General features: G+C 42.6%; 1 long non-coding RNA gene across 3 annotated transcripts in view; it reads right to left on the bottom strand.

Moving 5' to 3' along the window:
• The window catches only part of LOC140065826 (uncharacterized), a 52,203-nt gene that overhangs the window by 4,693 nt on the left and 24,906 nt on the right, over positions 1–22,604 (bottom strand). Inside the window, exons 1-3 of one of the 3 annotated variants that reach the window (XR_011848076.1) lie at positions 5,423–5,554; positions 4,672–5,018; positions 4,411–4,556 (exon numbers count right to left, since the gene is read on the bottom strand). This is a non-coding gene — a long non-coding RNA (uncharacterized lncRNA). Of the gene's footprint in view, positions 1–4,410; positions 5,019–5,422; positions 5,555–22,604 lie in introns of those variants that run through there. The other 2 variants (XR_011848074.1, XR_011848075.1) reach the window with 2 other exon arrangements.

Below are 22,604 nucleotides of genomic sequence, written 5' to 3'. Positions count from 1 at the left end.
AATCACATGGTGTTCCAGGGAGACAGCAGTCAGTTGGCAGCAGTATGAGTAGGCCGCAGAGTATCACAATGACAAATTATGAAGGTGGCAGCAACATGGAAGGCCACAGAGTGGCACAATGACAGAGTGTGGAGATGGCGGCAACATGTGGGCCACAGAGTGGCACAATAACAGAGTGTGGAGGTGGCAGCAACATGTGGGCCACAGAGTGGCACATTGACACAGTGTGGATGTGGCAGCTAAATGGCAGGCCACAGAGTAGCAGAATGACAGAGTGTGAAGGTGGCAGCAGGAGGTCAGAAAGTGGCACAATGACAGAGTGTGGAGGTGGCAGCAACATCATAGGCTACAGAGTGACGTGCCGTGGCTGAACTGTGGGCGTGCCTGGCTGTGGTGTCATGTGACCGGCTCAAGCAGGAGGAAGGAGGATTGTGCCGGTCACGTGATCGCCCAGCCAGGACTCACTACACACCAGACACAGCACAGATGAGCAATCTAGTCAGCCCCATATATAGAAACTACATACGGTGTATCCACATACACCCCTGAAGAAGCCACAGGGCTAGGTGGTGCAACACGTGGGGAGCCAGCCCCCCCTCCTGTTATCCCTGTTATATCTTTATATTTAGCCATTTCACAGCATATAGAGCTTTGATTGTATTTATTTATGCTTTATATTATACTAGGAAATTGATTGCACATATCATTGATTACAGGGGAGAGGGTTTTACAGCAACCACTGCTTATTCTTTGCACATATCTAAGTGGATGCTATTGTAATCCTTGCATCATTTTGCACATATTTGACTGATTACATAGGACATGAATTTGCACATGTTAGTGCTTTTAAATGTTTTTAACTTGTCTGTAGTATGAATTTAAATAAAGATATTTGATATTTTTTCAAAAACTATTTATTGAGTTGGTACCTTTAACATGTCACTCTGTTTGTTTGCACTGAAATGCTTGTTTTTGACATGTGGTACCAACATTGGCCATTAACTGGTTTCAAGGCTACAGAGTGACATAATGACAAATTGTGGAGGTAGCAGCAGCAGCAGGAGGTCAGAGAGTGGCATAATCACAGTGTGTGTAGGTGGGCGGCAGCAGTAGCAGTAGCATGAGGCCTGAGAGTGACAAATGGTGGCAGCAACATGGTAGGCCACAGTGTGGCACAATGACAGAGGTGATGGTGCAGACAGCAGCAGCTGAAAGTCATAGAGTGGCACAAAGTGACAAAGTGTGGAGGTGGGTGACAATTCCAGTCCTTGGTAAAGATGGTAGGAGGCAGATGTAGCAACTGGCAGCAGATTTTTGTCATCAGGCGGGTGGCAGCATCAGAATAGTGGCAAAGGTAGGTAGTTAGAATTGAGACTCATTTCTCAATGTTTGGGGCTGATCTAATCTGATGCATAAGGCATTGGTGTTGATATCCTGGTCCACCCATGCCTGATTCATCTTGACAAAGGTCAGTCTCTCCACATTACGGGTGGACAAGTGGGTTCTCCTTGGGGTAACGATGGCCCCAGCCGCACTGAACACCCGCTCTGATGCCTCACTACTGGCCGGGCAGGACAGCTTCTCTACCGCAAACTCCGCAAGTTGCGGCCACACATCAAGTTTGACTGCCGAGTAGAGCATCCCCTGGACTACTCGGCAGTCAAACTTGGGGTGGTAGAGTGCTGTCCAAGTAGGCCACCACCTGCTGGTGCAGGGTCTGCTCCATGTCCTGCTGTTGCTGGTGGCGGCTACCCTCCTCACTAGGCGGGAGAAGGAAGCTGCTCATTAAGGACTCCAGGAATACAGAACCCCAAAAACTGACACCCTGGACTTTGAGAAAAAATCACTCCATCAACTATGTTGATGTGACACAGACACGGTGTTCCTTTCTTCTACCCAGAATTCTCTACCCCATGTAACACGTGCTCGCGGCCATCTCTAAACAGAACCTTTTAAGAAAAAACATGTAATTACCATATATACTCGAGTATAAGCCTAGTTTTTCAGCACAAAAAAAATGTGCTGAAAACCCAAACTCAGCTTATACTGGAGTAAAAAAATATAGGTTTTACCGGGTTTTTGTGGTGAAATTAGGGGCTTATACTTGGGTCGGCTTATACTCGAGTATATACTGTAATTAAATATAATTTTTGAAAAATTATGTCACACTGGTTAATTGTGTTACGGGTGTTCAGACCCAGTTCACCATTCTCAAAATGTTCTCGTTTGGATGGCGTCCTTGTACTACTGGTAGATTCTGTGTCATATTGGCCTATGGCAGTATCAGCAACCCAGTAAACAACCACAGTTGGCCCTCCAGGTGTTCTCCTCAGATATCCATGATAAGAGGGCACCACATTCCACTTCTTGTTTGTAAATTACACAATGTGGTTGATTTACGCCCCATAATAATGGGAGAGACCGACTCCAGGAGTTTGATAGCATCAGTTGGTTTACAATAGGGTTAACCTCCAACTGTCCATTTGTGATCCCTATCAGGGTGTTGTCCATTCTGTTACCTTCTTGCTATTTTACTTTATTTGATATGAAATTTAATCATGTTGACTTCAACATAGGAATAAAAAAATATGGAAAAACCAGAGACCCTGTAGCTAAAGGTGCTATGGTTCCATTAATGTGGAATTGAATTATTTTGAATTTACATTAAAACGCATTTTAAAAAATCCTCTCTTGAAGATTACAGGCGCCACATGCATTATTCATTGTTCGGTGTCTTTACATCTTTAGTTCTCTTTCCTCGTGTCTGCTTTGGTTTCTTATGCTGTCTTGAACCCTGCTTGTTTCATCCTTGTTCGTCCTGTTTTTTCCCTCTGTCTGAATACTGTCCTAACACCCACATTGCAGCTTTTCTGCCTTATCACCTCACTGCGGCTGACAGACCTATTTGGGTTCCTCTCACCTCCCAGGGCCTTGCATGGTAGTTAGGAGGTTCCTGCGGCAGAGGCTCCCTACCTTCAAGGGGGTTTCTGCCTTGGTAGGGTCTAGTTGGTAGATCAGCGCAGGGTTAGTTCGCCCTCTTGCTATGTTCTGTCAGCCTGCACTCAGACTGTGTGGTAGTTTTGTGTAAAGTATTCAAGACGTGAGTTTTCCTAACACTAAACTAAAAACACTAAAAAACCAAGCCAAGACTAGGGTTTTGTATAAGAAACCCTCAACCCACTAGCCTGGCAAATAAAAATAATAAGTAAGATACAATAGAAAAATGTACAGGTAGTGACAAGTTAGCAGCAAGATATAAAAACCTCAGTAGATATGTATATATACAAATAAACATCCCTTAAGTTCTGCTAGATACAGAATACAATTACCAGTATAGAATATGTAGATACATTACAGTTTGAAATAAGCACAACTTTTTTAGAGCATTCCAGCATGCTAAGTGTAAGAGGGCCAGTGTAAGAAAGTTCACCATGAACCCAATTGTCACTTTGGCAGAACTCCAAAGATTCTTTAATTTGATTGTATTGGAGTAGGTGGATTTATAAGACTCGGCCTTGCTGCCTTGTGGTTTTTAGTGCAGAACATGAAGGTGAAGCCCATGTATGGAGAACCCATAGCTTCTTGAAAAACCTCTGATTAAAATTATCAGATAATATTATAATTTTCTATATTGATAATTTATTTTAGTCAGACGTTTGTTCTTCCGGGCATGATTTCAATTAGTGGATAATGGATTTCCTTCTTTCCTGCTGGATTTGGTTATTGTGAGATGTTAAACAGTTCCAGATCTTGAATTTGACCATAAATCTCTTGATTGTGTTGTGTTGATTGACAGGGCTGGGAAGGATTAAGTGAGGATTTACGTAGATAAGGCTCTCAATGATCTTACACGGTCACTAGCTGCACAGGGTACTGTACTTTTCATGTCCATTAACTCAAATTAATTAAATTAATGGTTCTGCTACATGCAGACTTTTCCGAATGCAGATTTGAGAGTGTTTCAGAAAATGTGGACTCTCCTTGTGTTTGTTCTTCTCGACTGCCAACAAAAACACATAAAGCTCACTGACAGCCGAGAGAAGTGGCTTAAAGCAACATTCCTGGAGAACTTAATCTCTTTCCTCTTTATGTGAATGCTAACTTCTTGTTCACCCATCTAAAGTGAACAACACTCTCAATACTGGGCTGGGGTTATACATCAATGACATGGACTGAATTGTACAATGAGCCAATATATGGGTTTTATACTTAAACTGCTAAAATAAATTAGGACAAAAAAAGATGAAATTTTGGCAACTTGCACTGTAGAAAGCCTCTACACCAGCATAGGCCCCACAATAGGTTGCCAAGCAGTCCAATACTTTCTATCAAAATATAAAGATAAGAGCTAGGCCCAATAGAAAATTAATATTAATGCCCAATGATTTGTGTTGAGCCATAATTATTTACCTTTGATGCATGATTCATCCTTCAAACCCATGGAACGGTGATGGGACTGCTTGCGCGTCCACCTTTGCTAATCTGTTCCTTGGGTGATGGCAGTAGGAGAGGGTATTGGGAGGCGATTTAGAAGAACACACTGGATCTTTATTAACCTGGAAAAGGTATATAGATGATATACTGTTCATATGGAAGGTAGAGAGGTTAAACTGGTAGAATTAATTCGTTTCCTTAACCAGAATGACAGAAACATCAAATTATTCAGCGCACCATTTCAGCAGTACTATTTTTGAATATAAACATCCACAGGGTGCAATTGAATCCAATCTTTATCTAAAAATACATTCACGAATAGTCTCCTCCATGTAGAAAGCACACACTTGAAGGGGAATTCCTTAGATTATGCAGAAATAGACTTTAGAAAACATCAAAAGAGGGGCCGCACTTTTGATGGAAGCCTAAAACAACTCCATTATTGTTATTATAAGTGTATATGGAAAAAGAAAAACAGGTTTGCTATGTGACATGCTACAACCAAGACAGAAGTTTGTATTTATATGGACAAAATTTCTTTAAAATTCAATGCCGAATTTGCGTCTTCATCAGGTCTGAATATACTGTAGAAAGGAAAAAAAAACAAACACAATATAAAATTAGCAAATTAATAATAACATTAGTAAACTAGTAATACATTTATGGTAAATTAATTAAATAAAAATGTTGCTTCATAAATAATTGATAAATAGTTAATACATAGTTATAAATAGTTGTAAATAGTTATGAATAGTTATAAACAATTAGTAGTTAGTAAAATAATCAGTAAACATGGGTAACAAATATATATAAAAAACATAAAAAGTAGCTGACCATAGCGAAAAGATACTTTGATTATAATTTATATTGATAATAATTCATATTAATAGCAATGACAATGCAGCAGAGGACTAATCAGCAAATGCAAAGGGAAAGGAAATAGGAGAAGGAGATAGTAATGATAAGGTGTACAATTGAGTGTACATACCAATCCAGTGGAAAAGAAGTCTCTGGGATGTCGGTGTTTGTGTGCGTGCCGTTTGTACTAAAGCCGGCTCAGGCACGGGAAGGAGAAAGCCGAGTGCACAGGCGTGGTGTGCTGAGGAATGGAGGGACGGAGAGTGCAGGGTGTACTATCACTAAGCGGAAAGCGGAGGGGAAAGCTGTGCATGTGCAGGGAAGGTTCCATATTATAAGGACTGGGAAATAAATGATATAGCTAATTAGGGAAAAAGATGTACAGGGGTGGAGAAATTATAATGAAAATTATAAGATAAAATGTAAAATAGGAGTAGATTGAGTGGAAATGTGTAGTTGGGTGTGATGAGATAATGAATTTGTTTACTGAGTGAACAATATACCAGGATGAGAGAAGCGTGGTCTAATGGAAAAAATCAGCTTACACGAGTCATATGATATGATGAATTGTATGGGGTGAAATTCAATTAGTATATATATGTGTATACGCGGCAGCTCGGGATTCACCAAGTACTGCAGTAGAATGTGGTCAGCAAATCAGTTGAGGTTACCATTCACCACCAGATAACTGACCAATTGGAAAAAGCATTATATACATTGTGTCATGTCCTGATGACCCGGAAGAATTTCGCCCATTATTCCTTGATATTATTTATATTATCATATTATTGTTATTGGCGGATATACTTGTCAGTTATGTGTTGCGCAGCAACCAAAATTAACTTTCTTGCTGATTGGTTAAAGTGACATCTTGGAGACATTGATCCCACCCAGAAACTATATATTGCCCTCTTACCTCATCCCACAAATTAGTAGCCCTGATCCCCTGATGACGGCGGTGATCAGGGGAAACTTGTCGGGGAGGCTTATGTATGTGTTTTAAGGTGTATTGTGATGATACTGCAGAGATACACTAATAGAATAAACCTTGAAATGCCCACCAACATCTTTTCATTCAACATTACTGCTCTCTATATAGATGTATTTATACTATATAAATATAGTAGATATACATTATATACTCGAGTATAAGCTGACCCGAGTATAAGCCGAGACCCCTAATTTTACCACCAAAAACTGGGAAAAACGACTGACCGAGGGTGGAAAATGCATTGGTTACAGACCCCCCCAGTATACAGCCAGCCAGTCCCCAGTAGTATACAGCCAGCCAGTCCCCAGTAGTATACAGCCTGTCAGCCCCCATGTAGTATTTAGCAGCCCCTAGTAGTATACAGCCTGCCAGCCCCCATGTAGTATACAGCAGCCCCTAGTAGTATACATCAAGCCCTTAGTAGTATACAGCAGCCCCTAGTAGTATACAGCAGCCCCTAGTAGTATACAGCAGCTCCTAGTAGTATACAGCAGCTCCTAGTAGTATACAGCAGCCCCTAGTAGTATACAGCAAGCCCCTAGTAGTATACAGCAAGCCCCTAGTAGTATACAGCAAGCCCCTAGTAGTATACAGCAAGCCCCTAGTAGTATACAGCCAGCCTGCCCTCACGGCCTTTAAAAAATAAACTTAAATACTCACCCTCTGATGTCAGCGCGGCTCCCCAATGTCGGCGCGGCTCCCCGATGTCCCCAATGTCAGCATGTTCCATCTTCTTTCTTCTCCGCGGCTCCTCTTCTCTCTTCCGGCATGGACGCGGCCATGTTTTCTTCTAGCAGGCGCATACTATGACGCCAACCTTTACATGGGGTCATTTGAAGCCAATTACATCCTCGGCCCTAATCCCTTCTCTAACAACATCATCTTCTTTCGCGGTTACATTGATGACCTAGTTTTCATCTGGCAAGGAGACCAGACTTCAGCAAAAGACTTTGTGAGCCATCTAAATAACAACACATGGGCCTATCTTTAACTCTCCTCCACAAGCAAAATCGATTTCCTAGATCTCTCCATCTAGCTGAACAATGAAGGTTGTTCATTGAGCACACACTTAAAATCCGTCAATGTCAACAGTTATTTGGACTTGCAGTGCCCATTACGCAAATTGGCTCAAGAACATCCCATATGGCCAATTCAAACACATCAGAATAAATTGTACTGATACCACCACTTTTCTCAAACAAACAAACATCCTGAAATAAATATTCATAGACAAACACTACCCCAAACACCTGGTACGAGATGCACTCAAAAACTCAAAACACTAGCTCTCACTCAGGACCAATATGTCTACATCCAACCACCCACACCTCTAGCCTAACATCTCAAACACTCCCACTCAACTTCATTACAACATACAACACCAGCCACCGCACTATCAAACAAATCATGATGAAACATTGCTTCATTCTACTCAGTGATCCTCAACTTAAACGTTCTCGCCAAACCGGCCTATGGTTACATTTAGGAGAACCAAGACAATTTGCAATATCCTAGCACCCAGCAAACTAAAATCCGAGATAAAAACTACATAAACCACCTTTTTCACTGTCAAACGATCATGCAAATGTGGGTTGGCTAGATACCTCTGTCGTGAAAACATCAAACACAGAAGAAAAACTTTTTGTCCTATCACCACTGGAGAGGTTTTTCGAAATCCAATCTTTTCCTTAATGCCTTTCGTCCTTTGTCATCTACCTCCTTGAATGTCCGTGCAATTTACAATACATAGACCGTACCACCCAAGAACTACATATCCGAATGAACAATCACAGATTGAACACTACTAATGGCTTTTTAAATCACAGTGTCTCAAGCCACTTTTCTTTAAAATACCACAAGGACTTTAGTTGCATCCGGATCACCAACCTTCAACCACCAGAAATAGTTTTCAAAAACTCTGCCAGCAAGAATCCTATTGGATTTTTTTTTTTTTAATTTCATTCTCTTTATTCAAAATTTTTCTTAACATTAATACACCAATATACAAAACATGAGGAAGGGAACAATTGTTATCTATACATTGGTCATAGAAATAAACAGACAATCTTATACTTCATTTATCATCGACCATATTCCACAAGTTATATTCATCATCCTGTTCCTTCCGCTGATTAAATCTAACCATCTATAACCCCGTAACCCCCCCACCCCTACTCTGCAAAAAAAATAAATAAATAATTTTTTACTCTTATTGACCTTGAGAATCCTCCTCCACATCACATAACCATCTTTTTTTCCATGCTCTCTCTTTCCTTGCTGCTCCATACTTTATTTTTTCTAATATTTTAATTCTATTCACTCTATTATGCCATTCTTTAATGTCGGGGGTACTGGATGATTTCCAACCATAAATCAGCATACTTCTAGCAATTTGTAATACAGTAAATAGCCATTGTATTTGGTTTCTAGACCCCTTTATTTCTGTTGTGTTTCCAAGCACCAAGACATCTGGTGTCTTTGGGATGTCTAATCCTGAGAATTTTACAACCTCTATATAAATTTCTTCCCAAAATTTCAAAATCCTCGGACAATTCCAAACCATGTGTAGAAAATCTGCGCTTATTTCTTGACAACTGAGGCATTTTTCTGTCCGCTTTTTCTTAAAATGATTTATCTGTTTTGGGGTGTAATATAATCTATGTATAATTTTAATCTGAATTAATCTGTGGGATTCAGAGCAGACCATGCTACCCACATTCTGAAATATGCTTGCCCAATGAGTATCTAATAGGGTACTAATATTCTCTTCCCATTTTATTTTGCTACTGTGTTTCATACCATCATAAAAACTGCTTGACAAATATCTATAAATTTTTGAAAGTGATTTTTTCTTCCCTTTTATATTACCCAAAAATTCCACTGTATGGTGCTTTTCTACCTTTAAAAGTTGTCTTTCTCTTAAGCTATTCACCCTATGGTACAACTGTATATATTGAAAATAGTGTTTTTTCTCAAATTTATGTGCGTCTTTCATCCTATCGAAAGATATCAGTCTGCCGTCCAGAAAAATATGTGAAATTTGATCAATCCCCCTGCCCTCCCAAAAATTGCGCCCCTTAAAGTGCCTCATCTCTTTTAAGTGGAGATTATTCCATAACGGTGCATATGTTGTGCTACTCTTAATTTCAAAGTGCTTTTTAACCCAATCCCAAGTTCTCCTGAAACCCCTACATATTGGTACCCGGGCTAATTCTGTAGAATCCAGAGCCCCAGAGTCCAACAATGTCAAGCCATTTTTAATATCTAAGTTAACCTTTTTAGCTATAGCTTTAATGATTATGTCATCGTTACCCCCTAATAGATATTGCAAATTAGCAGATACAAAGTATAGAAAAAAGTTAGGCAGGGCCCAGCCCCCCTTCTTTTTCGGTTTGCACTAGTATTGTAATTTTAGTCTGACTCTCTTCCTTCCCCAGATGAGTCTTTCAATGATTTTAAAATATTTACTACTAATCCAAATTAGAGTGGCTGTAATCACATACAGTAATTGCGGCAGTAGGATCATTTTGATAAGCGCAAGTCTATCTACCTGGGATATTGGCAATTTCACCCATATGTGTTTTCTTCCTTATCTTCTGAATTAAGGGTATCAGGTTCTGATTGATACAAGTTCCAGGGTCCCTAGACACTCTTCTCCCTAGGTATTCTATCGAATCTCCTCTGTCCAAAACAGGAAGTGCGGTGAGCTGACAAACTGTAAAGTCATCCACTGGAAGAAGGCATGACTTATTCCAATTCACCTCTAACCCGGAAAACTTACTAAATTCTGCTATTGTTTCCATTATTTTTGGGACAGATTCCTCTGTTCTTTCAACAGTGAATAGTATGTCATCTGCATACAATAGCATTTTTTCTTGGGTTCCATTGCACCCCCAACCTAAGATCCCTACGTTGCTTCTACACCTAATTGCCAACGGTTCTAAGAATAACACAAATAGAACGGGGGAGACTGGGCAACCCTGTCGAGTTCCTCTTAGAATATCAAATACATCAGTCAGACTTTGTCCAATTCTGATTCTAGCCTTTGGATCCGCATACAGCAATTGGATATATTTCACGAACTGTGTCCCGAATCCAAATCCTCTCAACACTTCCCAGAGGAAGGTCCACTCCACCCTGTCGAAAGCCTTAGCTGCGTCAATCGACAGGATGGAGCGGGTTCCCCCCTGGCCTAGCTGAATCCCTGCAAAAATCCTCCTTATATTGTTGGAGGCATATCTACCGGGAATAAATCTCGATTGATCTATATGTATGAGCCCCCCCACAACCGATTTCAATCTGATTGCCAACGCTTTAGCATATAGCTTAACATCGGTGTTTATTAGGGATATAGGGCAGTATGACTCAACCTCTGTGTCTATTTTGTTTTTCTTCGGCAAGAAGATTATGGCTTCCCTCATGGAGATCGGTAGTCCTCCCTCCTTCAGTGAGAAGTTTAGGACCTCCAGTGCCTACTAATTTGCTACTTATTTGCTACTACTATTCCGGAATAATACCATTAATGCATGTATAGGCTGGACTAAGCCGAAGTTTCAGATTGAGTGACTAACCATCAAACTAATTTCTGCCTATTAATTTTCTACTCAACAGCTTTCCTCCTAACTAACAACTTATCTTCCTGGAATTAATGAACTAAGTGTATGTCTCCGCGTGGCTTTAAGCTGTCGTTGATGCGGAAAACGGCAATCTTCTGTAATCTGCCTGTTTTTTTTTTTTTTTTTTTTTCGTTTTTTTTTTTTTTTTTTCTCCCCGCTGAGTTCCCCTAAACTATTCTGGAGTGTTGTGTTAGTTGTCTATGACAGCTTTTTTCTTGCACTGGCTTTTTGAATTTTATTAAGGCGGGTATGGGCTGGTCCGAGCGGAGGTCTCAGGCTTATTGAGTTATTAACCATCTAACTACACTCTGTCTAACCACTTGCTATGAAACTGTCTCACTTCTAACTAATGGACTAAGCTAGTGGAAAATTGGGCAATAGTCTCTTGGACTAACCGTCTTTCTGCAGGCAACAAAACAATTGCTTTTTGCGGTCATTTCTGCAATATATTTTGTTTGAGGTTTGGGGAACATTGGCTGTTTTTTTTTGGTTTTGTTTCTTTTCTGGTCGGTTCATAACCTGGAAAGGTTAAGTAAGCTATCACTCTCTATATCACTGAGCGACGAAGAAAAATAAACGCTGTGTTTTCACCAATCTCTTAAAATTGACCATACTGTCAACTTGCAGAAGGGGGGAAATAGGGCAGACTAACTGGGTTTTTTTTTCAGGGCCTGGGTATAATGACGAGAGGGAAAAACCTACTAAAAAAAAACACCCCGCCTAAACTAAAAAACCAACTAACCCGCGCCCAAAATAAATCTTCTGTACGAGATCCAACTTCGAATATATCAAAGGGAGTTAACTCTTTACGTTTTAATTTTCAGCCTAGATTAACGCCCCAGATCCCCCCTGTTTCTCAGTCCGACGCCCATTCAAAAGCCATGGCAATGTCTGCGAGAGATGTGCATACTGTAACCTCCTCTGCAAATCAGCAAGGAGTACTTACAGTAGAGGTAATGCAGAGTATGCTAGACAGATTTGAATCTAAACTCCTAACAAAAATGCAGGACATGATGGGGGAATTACAAAAAGAAGTAAGATCAATTGGAGAAAGAATAGACCAGGTGGAAACTAAATTATCGGAAGTAACTGGGTCGCACAATAACCTAATGACCTCGCATGCCGAAATGGAACATAAGTTAAATAACCTGGAGTTAAAAATAGGGGATTTAGAGGATAGATCAAGGAGAAACAACGTACGACTGAGAGGCATACCGGAGGCGGTCCCTGACTCAGCTCTTGAGGAATATGCAGGTAAATTTATCTCCGCAATATTACCAGAAGCAAAGGAGACAGAAATGCTAATAGACCGTATTCATAGGATCCCGAGACCAAAGCATTTAAAAGCAGACACCCCAAGGGACACCATCCTAAGGATGCATTTTTTCAAAACTAAAAACCTCCTAATACAAGAAACCCGTAGAAACCCAAAGTTCCCTGCACCCTATGGGAACATTGAGATTTTTTCTGATCTGTCACCGACAACCTTGAAAAGGAGACGTGAATACGGGGAACTAACTAAAATACTTAGAGAAACAGGTCTGGCATATAAATGGGGTTTCCCAGTAAAATTAATTGTTATAAAAGATAAGTCTACTTATACATGTAATAATGTCAAAGAGGCTGAAAATCTATTGGAAAAGTGGGGTTTGTTTAAATGTAAGGATCCAGAAAAAACTAAGAGTAATATTGAACAGGAGTGGTCGGTAGTAAAATAGGGGTTTACGGGGGAGCGGTAGGGACAGTAAACCCTCAATATGGAGACACCAGGTGGAGGGGAACTTTTTCTACCTTAATATAGGAGAGGGAGTACCTTCTTCCTGGCGAAAGTTTGCCCTCTATCCAGTCTGAGAACACTGGATTTGTTAAAATTCTTGCCGGCTAATAGTCTAGCTGGTAATTCAATGTTTTTGTTTATTAAATATGTGGTTGTAGTGGTGTTTTGTATTTATGAGGATTCCTGCTCTGGGAGGGGCAGATTATTTGAAATAAATAAGACTGTATTTATAGCAATGAAAAACGTGGTTAAGATATGGTTATTGAAATAATGTCTTTGAATGTTAATGGGCTGAACACTCCACAAAAGCGCACCTCACTCTGGAAAGAAATAATTAACACTCAAGCAGACATAATAGGGATACAAGAAACCCACCTGCTTAAAAAAGATGAATCTCGGCTCCATCACCGGGACTTCCCCTTGATTATCTGCGCAACAGCCAATACCAAAAAGGCGGGGGTGTGTTTGATGTTTAAAAACACTGTAATGTTTAAACTCGCAAGGAAAAAGATCGATGAAGAGGGCAGATACATTATAGTGGTGGGTAAAATAAATGACATTCCCTACACTTTTGTGACAATTTATGCCCCAAATAGAGGTCAAAAAACCTTTCTTAAAAAAATGGTTGCTCTGTTAGAACATAACGCAGAGGGGAAAATTATTATTATGGGGGATTTTAATGCCCTGCCAGATGGAAAATTGGATTGCTCTTCGAGTGCGAGAGGTGATAAAGGAGATCTCGCACAGATAATAAACGAAGAGAGGTTGCATGATGTGTGGCGGTATCAACATGCGGAAGAAAGGGATTATACCTTTTTCTCCTCTAGGCATCTCTCGTACTCGAGGATAGATTTTTATCTGGTAAATAATTTAGCATTAACATCCTGCCTATTCTCTAAAATAGGTCAAATAACCTGGGCGGATCATGCCCCAATATTTTTAACTATCAAGGAAAGCTCTATTGCTTTCTCGAATTCCCCCTGGAGGTTAAATAATTCTCTTCTAAAAAAAGACAATACACAAAATTTGATCTCTAGGGCTATAGAGGAGTTCATTGAAATTAATGATAATAAGGAAGTTAATGATGAATCTCTATGGACTTCTCTTAAGCTACACATAAAAGAAGTTTTTAAGCAGATAGCAGCTAGAGAAAAAAGGGCAAAAGATAAAGAAATTCGTGAAATTTTGCTACAGATAGCCATATTAGAAAACTCTAATAAAATAAACCCCTCTCCCTCTGTTAGTAATGATCTCTCGTCACTAAGAGCCATATTAAGAGCACGTACGTTATCAGACTATGAAAGATCTTTAAAGAGATTAAAGCTCCAAAATTACGCCCTGGGAGACAGAGCAAGCGGGACTCTCGCTAAACAGATTAAAAAAAAAACAGCAAAAGAGCGAATAATCCTTACTCAAGAAAGTAATAAAACACAGCTAAGAGACCCTAGAGAGGTAGCGGAGGCCTTTAGGAAATATTATGCTATACTATATAATTTAAAAGAGGATAAGGATACATTGCACCCTTCTATAGAGGAAATTCGTAAATTTTTCGCCTCAGTCTCACTCCCCAGTATTTCAAAAGAACAAGCCGATAATCTGGCATTGCCTTTCAATCAAGAGGAATTAAAATGGGTTTTAAAGGGTCTCAAACCTAACTCGGCCCCAGGGCCGGATGGTTTGACAAATATGTACTATTCTAACTTTGCTCAGGCCCTCAATCCATTTTTGATTAGAACCTTTAATTTTTGGCAAAATCGGGGAAAGATATCAAAGGCGAACACAGAAGCAATAATTAGAGCAATACCTAAACAAGAGAACGCCTGCCCTATCCCAGAAAATTATAGGCCAATAGCATTGATTAACTGTGATTTAAAAATATATTCTAAGATGCTAGCAAACAGATTAGAAAGAATAATTCCCAGTCTGGTAGCTACAGACCAAACAGGGTTTGTATATGGAAGACAAACCAAAGACGCGACAAGAAGGATGATGGACCTGATCCACGTGGCAAACTCAACAGGAGCCCCGGTTGCATTACTGTCTTTAGACGCCGAAAAGGCATTTGACAGGGTGCATTGGGGCTACCTAAAAGAAGTCCTCTCCAAATTTGGTATTGTTGATCAATTCCAAAGGGCTATCTTAGCCCTCTATTCGGAGCCGTCTGCGCGGGTTTTGATTTCAGGTTTTTTATCCTCAACATTTAATATTTCTAATGGCACTCGCCAGGGGTGCCCTCTATCACCCTTAATATTCGCACTAGTAATGGAACCCCTGGCAGAAATGGTGAGGTCTAATTCAGAAATTGTGGGTATAACAGTGGGTAGGGAAAGGCACATAATCACCCTATACGCTGATGATGTGATTATCACGTGCCAAGACCCGGAAAAATCGCTTCCTCACTTGCTACAGATCCTAGGGCGTTTTTCATATATCTCATATTATAAATTGAATATTAAAAAATCCGTTGCTCTCCCAATAAACATTCCATCCACAGCTTGTAGGGAGATGTCTAATAAGTGCGGCATAATTTGGAAACCGGAAGGCATAAAATACCTTGGAATTATTCTGTGCCAAACAACGAATGAGACAATTAGAAAGAACTTAACTAAATTAAAAACAAATCTGAAAACAGACTTTGATAAATTAGGCAAAATATACTTATCTTGGGTGGCAAGAATCCAGTTTTGTAAGATGACAGTTCTACCTAAGATTCTGTATGTCTTCCGATGCCTGCACACATTAATATCTAATAGAGTCTTAAGAGAGATTCAAATTATGCTTAGTAAATTTGTATGGAATAATAAATATCCAAGAGTAACAAAGGCGACTCTGTACCTCCCTTTTAATGAAGGAGGCATGGCAATGCCAGATATTGCTACTTACTATAAGGCAGTCTCTATTGACGCACTGCGAGAATGCTGGAACCCGAGAGAAAGCCATAAATGGATAACCCTAGAACAGAGTGTCTTAGGGGGGAGACCCTTAAGATTAGTAATGGAAGCGGCTTGCTTGGGGAATGTAACAATTCCCACAAATATGCCCTCACTACAATACACAGTTAAAACATGGAACTCAGTGGGTGGCAGTATAGGTTTAAAAAGGGGACAAATGTCCATCCGTGCCTTAGAACTACTGATCCCTAATATGACACTTGAGTTGTGGGCTAATAAAGGTTTATATATAATCTCAGACCTCTATGAAGGAAATGTTTTTAAGTCTTTTGAAACCCTTAAGGACCAATTTGACCTCCCGAATAAGGTTTTCTTTCAATATTTACAAATAAGAAGCATATTAGTAAAGGGGCAAAAGGAAGGGAATCCTCATTTGTATCCCCTTAAAAAACTTTTTGAGCCCTCTGATAGAAAAGTTAGGGGTATTTCAATGGTATATAATACTCTTAATTCACAGGGGGAAAGAGACAAGTTGAGATACATGAAAAAATGGGAGTTGGACTTGAATGAGGAATGGGATGTTGAGCAGTGGGCAAAAACTTTTAGGTGGACCGCTCAGTGTTCCCCCTGCATAAACCACTTAGAACAAATTAAAAAAACTCATATGAGATGGTATCTTACCCCAGACAGACTCTCCAAGGGAGGAATGTCCTCTCCTTGGTGCTGGCGAGGATGCCGAATTAAAGGGGGACAAGTCCATATGTGGTGGTCTTGCCCTAAATTAATTCCTTTTTGGTCGCAAGTTAGTGACTGGATAAATATTGTTACACAAGCACAGAACGTCATTTCCCCACAGTTAGCTCTCTTACATATAGGGACGGAAAAATTCCCAATAGCACAGAGATGGATCATTACTTACATCCTGATTGCAGCAAGGCAATGTATAGCGGTAAATTGGAAGACGGCACAAAAATTAAAGTTAACAGAAGTCCGCAACAGAATAAATATGTACAGGCATTACGAGATCATGTTGGCGAGAAATTACACGCATCTTTGTACAATTAAAGAAAAATGGGTCCTATGGGAGAAGTCCCCCTTTTTTGTGGATTGACTATGTGCTGTGTAAGACCCTACAAAGTACTCGGTCTAGCCTCTAAGATCACTTAAAGTGTTCAGCCCAACTGAGGTAACAGAAGGGTTATGTTTAGCCCGATATGAAAATAGTTACTTAAAATATAAAACTAAAAGGTTGCCCCTCCCAGACTGCAGCCGCAGAAAATTCTTAATGATGTATTGTTTTATGTTTGTTTTGTTGTTTGTATTTGGTATGTATTTGTAATTTTGTAGAAAATAAAAAGTTTAAAAAAAAAAAAAAAAAAAAAAAGAAGTTTAGGACCTCCAGGAGGATGGGTAACAATACCTTACCCCCCCTACGGTATATCTCAAATGGTATCCCATCCGATCCCGGGGCGGTATTACCTGATATTGCACTAAGAGCTTCATTAAGTTTCCTCTCCATTATCTGTTCGTCTAGTTTTTCTTTTTCCAGTGATGATAGCTGTGGTAAGTCGATCCCCTCTAAACATTCCTTTACATTATCTGCTCCCTGTGGTATACTGGATGAGTATAAATCCGAAAAGAATTTCAAATTCCCTCCGTATCTCTAATTTATCACTTGTCAAGTTCCCGGTACTTGTCCTAATTGTATTTATCCCTGGGTTATGATTAGAGATGAGCGAGCACTAAAATGCCCGGGTACTCGTTATTCGAGACGAACTTTTCCCGATGCTCGAGTGCTCGTCTCGAATAACGAGCCCCATTGAAGTCAATGGGAGACTCGAGCATTTTTCAAGGGGACCAAGGCTCTGCACAGGGAAGCTTGGCCAAACACCTGGGAACCTCAGAAAAGGATGGAAACACCACGGAAATGGACAGGAAACAGCAGGGGCAGCATGACTGAATGAGGCTAGATAGCATCTAAACCATGCAATAATTGACCCTGACACTATAGGGGACGGCATGCAGAGGCAGTGGCAGCAGCGGCAGGATAGAGAGTGTCATGGCGACATACCCTAAATGGACTCAGGCTTCAAACCAATGGGTGGCAGAGAGGAACCAAAGGAGGTGAGCCAGAAGCGCTGAAATGATTTCCTATGTGAACAAAAGGTTGACGGTATATTTAGTCGATAACACAGCATGGTGGCGACATAGTGACCAAGTTCCATAACGTATCTGGTGAAACACCCGAAAAATGAGCCTGACACAGCTTTTTTGATAAGGGGACGACATGTGGAGGCAGCCATGGAGACGACTTCCATGATTAAGAGCGACAGTATGGGGCATTCATATTGTGCTGCTATGACTGCAACTTCAGGTCTCCAGCATGGCGGTGACAGATAGGCCGAGTTCCACTATGTATCTGGTGAAACACCTGAAAATTCTGCCTGACACAGCTCGTTTGATAAGGGGATGATGTGCTGCATATCCTCTCGTGCTCCAGCGTCTGGGGTATAGAGAGTTGAAATGAGACATTGGTGGACGCTGTGGAGGATCGTGGAGGCAAAATGGACAGGAAACAGCAGGGGCAGCATGCATGGATGCCTCTGAGGATGCCTAATCTTGGGATGGAGCTGGCAGTCCGCTGCCAGGCGAGCTTTCGCCTGTCCAAGCCCCTGTCTCTCGGCACCTCCCCACCCAAAATGGGCCTGGGGGCCAAAAGCGTTTACTTTGAAAAAATTATAATTTTCAAAGCAGGCCGGGTCGTTTGAATATTTCACCTAGGAATAATGGAGTAGCATAGTGGTTCCATTTTTAATTGTTTTTACGGAAATGGTTCCATGATTAAGAGCGACAGTATGGGGCATCCATATTGCGCTGCTATGATTGCAACTTCAGGTCTCCAGCACGGCGGCGACAGATGGGCCGAGTTCAGTATCTGGTGAAACACCTGAAAATTCTGCCTGACACAGCTCGTTTGATAAGGGGACGATGTATGGAGGCAGTGAACTAGTAGTAGATTAAAGGTGCTGCAGTTAAAACTATGTTAGTTGGATCTTGGGATGGAGCTGGCGCTCCGCTGCCAGGCGAGCTTTAGCCTATCCAAGCTGCTGTCTCTCGGCTACTCCCCAAACAGCACTTCTAAGAACCTTTTGTATAAGATCAAGTGTAGTAGCGTTCTTATAAGTTTGGGATATGGTGGGTGAGGGGAATGTAAACAGATGCGCAAGAAGCGCTGAAATAATATCGGTAAATGATAAAAGTTTGCCAGTATATTTTGTGGATTACACAGCAGGGTGGCGACAAAGTTAACAAGTTTGATGTGGAATCCATGAAAACAACCCAAAATTCTGCCTGACACAGTTTGTTTGATAAGGAGACCATGTATGGAGGCAGCTATATGGACGACTTTTGGAGGCAGCTATGGCGATGACGTGTGGTGGTAGCAATGGAGACAACGTTTGGAGCCAGCTAAAAAGACGACATGTGAAGGCTGCTATGGAGACAATTTCATTTGGATAGTGCCTGTATGTGGCAGTCCAAAAAAGTTTTCAAACCAGAGGAGCAGGTAGGTGGTCCTCCAGAAAAATTAAATAAATAGAGTACTATAGCTAGAGCCAGTTGGCCCTGGCAAAAAATAGCCAGTTTCCTCTGCTTTAGTGTACAAAGTGGAGGAGAAGGAGGACAATGAGGAGGAGGAGTGCATACATTATTCAGGTTGAGCTTCTTTCACCTGGTGGAGAATGAAAATCCGGAGAAATCCAGGCTTTATTCATCTTGATAAGCGTCAGCCTGTCAGCGCTGTCAGTCAACAGGCGTGTACGCTTATCGGTGATGATGCCACCAGCTGCACTGAAAACCCGCTCGGACAACACGCTTGCGGCAGGGCAGGCAAGAACCTCCAAGGCGTACAGCGCCAGTTCGTGCCACATGTCCAGCTTTGAAACCCAGTAGTTGTAGGGAGCTGTGTGATCATTTAGGACGATGGTATGGTCAGCTACGAACTCCCTCACCATCTTTCTGTAAAGATCAGCCCTACTCTGTCGAGACTGGGGACAGGTCACAGTGTCATGCTGGGGTGACATAAAACTGGCAAAGGCCTTGTAAAGCGTACCCCTGCCAGTGCTGGAAAAGTTGCCTGCTCGCCTACTCTCCCTAGCTACTTGTCCCGCAGAAGTACGCCCTCTGCCGCTAGCGCTGTCAGAAGGGAAATACTGTTTCAGCTTGTGTACCAGGGCCTGCTGGTATTCATGCATTCTCACACTCCTTTCCTCTCAAGGGATGAGAGTGGAAAGATTTTGCTCGTACCGTGGGTCCAGGAGAGTGAATACCCAGTAATCGGTGCTGGAATAAATTCTTTGAACGCGAGGGTCACGGGATAGGCAACCTAGCATGAAATCTGCCGTATGTGCCAGAGTCCCAACGCGCAAGAATTCACTCCCCTCACTGGCCTGACTCTCCATTTCCTCCTCCTCCAACTCCTCTAACTCCTCTTCTTCTGCCCATACACGCTGAACAGTGAAGGACTGATCAATGCTCCCCTCTTCTGTCTTGCCAACATTCTCCTCCTCCTCCGATATGCGCTGAGAAACAGACCTAAGGGTGCTTTGGCTATCAACAAGGGAATCTTCTTCCCCCATCTCTTGTGACGAGCGCAAAGCTTCTGACTTCATGCTGGCCAGAGAGTTTTTCAACAGGCCAAGCAGCGGGATGGTGAGGCTGATGATGGCGGCATCGCCACTGACCATCTGTGTTGACTCCTCAAAGTTACTCAGCACCTGACAGATATCAGACATCCACGTCCACTCCTCATTGTAGACTTGAGGAAGCTGACTGACCTGACTACCAGTTCTGGTGGAAGTTGACATCTGGCAGTCTACAATCGCTCTGCGCTGCTGGTAAACTCTGGATAACATGGATAATGTTGAATTCCACCTCGTGGGCACGTCGCACAACAGTTGGTGAGCGGGCAGTTGGAGGCGGCGCTGCGCTGCCCTGAGAGTGGCAGTATCTATGCTGGACTTCCTGAAATGCGCACAGATGCGGCGCACCTTCGTGAGCAAATCCGACAGATTGGGTTATGTCTTGAGGAAACGCTGAACTATGAGATTTAACACAAGGGCCAGGCATGGCACATGTGTCAGTCTGCCGAGTTGCAATGCCGCCACCAGGTTATGGCCGTTGTCACACACAACCATGCCTGGCTTCAGGTTCAGCGGTGCCAGCCACAGATCGGTCTGCACCGTGATGCCCTGTAATAGCTCTTGGGCAGTGTGCCTTTTATCGCCTAGGCTCAGCAGTTTGAGCACCGCCTGCTGTCGCTTAGCGATGGCACTGCTGCTGTGCCTAGAGCTACCGACTGATGGCGCCATGCCTCCACCAAGTTAACCCAATGTGCCGTCAGCGATATATAGTGGCCCTGCCCGACAGCACTCGTCCACGTGTCCGTGGTCAGGTGGACCTTATCAGAAACGGCGTTGGTCAGGGCACAGATGATGTTCTCTGACACGTGCTTGTGCAGGGCTGGGACGGCACATCGGGAAAAGTAGTGGCGCCTGGGGACCGAATACCGAGGGTCGGCCGCCGCCATGAGGTTTCGAAAGGCCTCGGTCTCTACCAGCCTATAGGGCAGCATCTCCAGGCTAAGCAACTTGGAGATGTGGACGTTGAGGGCTTGGGCGTGTGGGTGGGTTGCGCTATACTTCCTTTTGTGCTCCAGCGTCTGGGGTATGGAGAGCTGAACGCTGGTGGATGCTGTGGAGGATCGTGGAGGCGAAGATGGGGTTTTCGCACGGGAGGTGTTTGGGCCGGGGTCCTGGGCAGGGAGCTGACTAGCAGATGACACAGGGGAAGGAGCAGTGGTGTGCCCGGCCGGAGGTGAACGGGCTTGGTGCCATTGAGTGGGGTGTTTAGCATTCATATGCCTGCGCATACTGGTGGTATGCTAGTAGTGGTGGAACCCCTGCTGATCCTGGTTTGGCAAAGGTTGCACACCACAGTCCGTCGGTCATCCGGTGTTTCTTTAAAGAGCCTCCAGACTTCTGAAAATCTAGCCCTCGCCACGGGAGCTTGACTACGGGCAACATTTGGCGCTGATGCACCAGCTCTGGCCCTGCCTCTCCGTCTGGCCCCACCACTGCCTCTTCCAACCTGTTCGTCTCAGAAGCACTGTGTTCACCCGGCCTATCAACCCAGCTTGGGTCTGTCACCTCATCATCCTCCGATCCCTCAGTCTGCTCTCCCCTCGGACATCCTGCCCTGACAACAACTTCAACACTGTCTGACAACCGTGTCTCCTCATCGTCCGACACCTCTTTACACACTTCTTCCACTACGTCAATAATGTCATCATCACCCACAGACTGCGACCGGTGGAAAACCTGGGAATCGGAAAATTGCTCAGCAGCAACCGGACAAGTGGTTTGTGACTGTGGGAAGGGTCCAGAAAACAGTTCCTCAGAGTATGCCGGTTCAAATGCCAAATTTTGCTGGGAGGGGGCAGACTGGGGGGAAGGAGGCTGAGGTGGTGGAGCTGGAGGAGTGCTGATTTCGGTGACATGGGTGGACTGCATGGAAGACTGACTGGTGGACAAATGGCTAGAAGCATTGTCCGCAATCCACGACATCACCTCTTTGCACTGTTCTGGCCTCAACAGTTCTCTACCACGAGTCCCAGTAACTTGAGACATGATGAACCTAGGGAGTGTAGCTCTGCGGCGTTCCCCTGCTCCCTCATCAGCAGGTGGTGTCTCACCCCGCCCAGGACCATGGCCTCTGACCCCTGCAATAGTTGGACGCCCACGTCCACGCCCTCGTCCTCTACCCCTAGCCCTCGGGTTAAACATTTTCAAAATTAAAGTGTAAACTTCAAATTTTTTTTTTTTGTGTTTTTTGTGGGGTTTTTATTAAACAAAACGATGCTATCCTATTGCTATGGCTAGTTTCTAACCTACACTGACAGCACACAACTGGATTTTGTGCTGTGCCTGATGACTTTGAGTTAAGAGAAATAAACGTAAAAAATAAATAAATCAGCAGAC

The sequence above is a fragment of the Engystomops pustulosus genome, chromosome 6, assembly GCF_040894005.1.
Source record: "Engystomops pustulosus chromosome 6, aEngPut4.maternal, whole genome shotgun sequence".
In the NCBI taxonomy this organism is placed as follows: Eukaryota; Metazoa; Chordata; class Amphibia; order Anura; family Leptodactylidae; genus Engystomops; species Engystomops pustulosus.
Note: the sequence above shows the minus strand (reverse complement) of the source record. Positions and strands in the feature narration are given on the sequence as shown.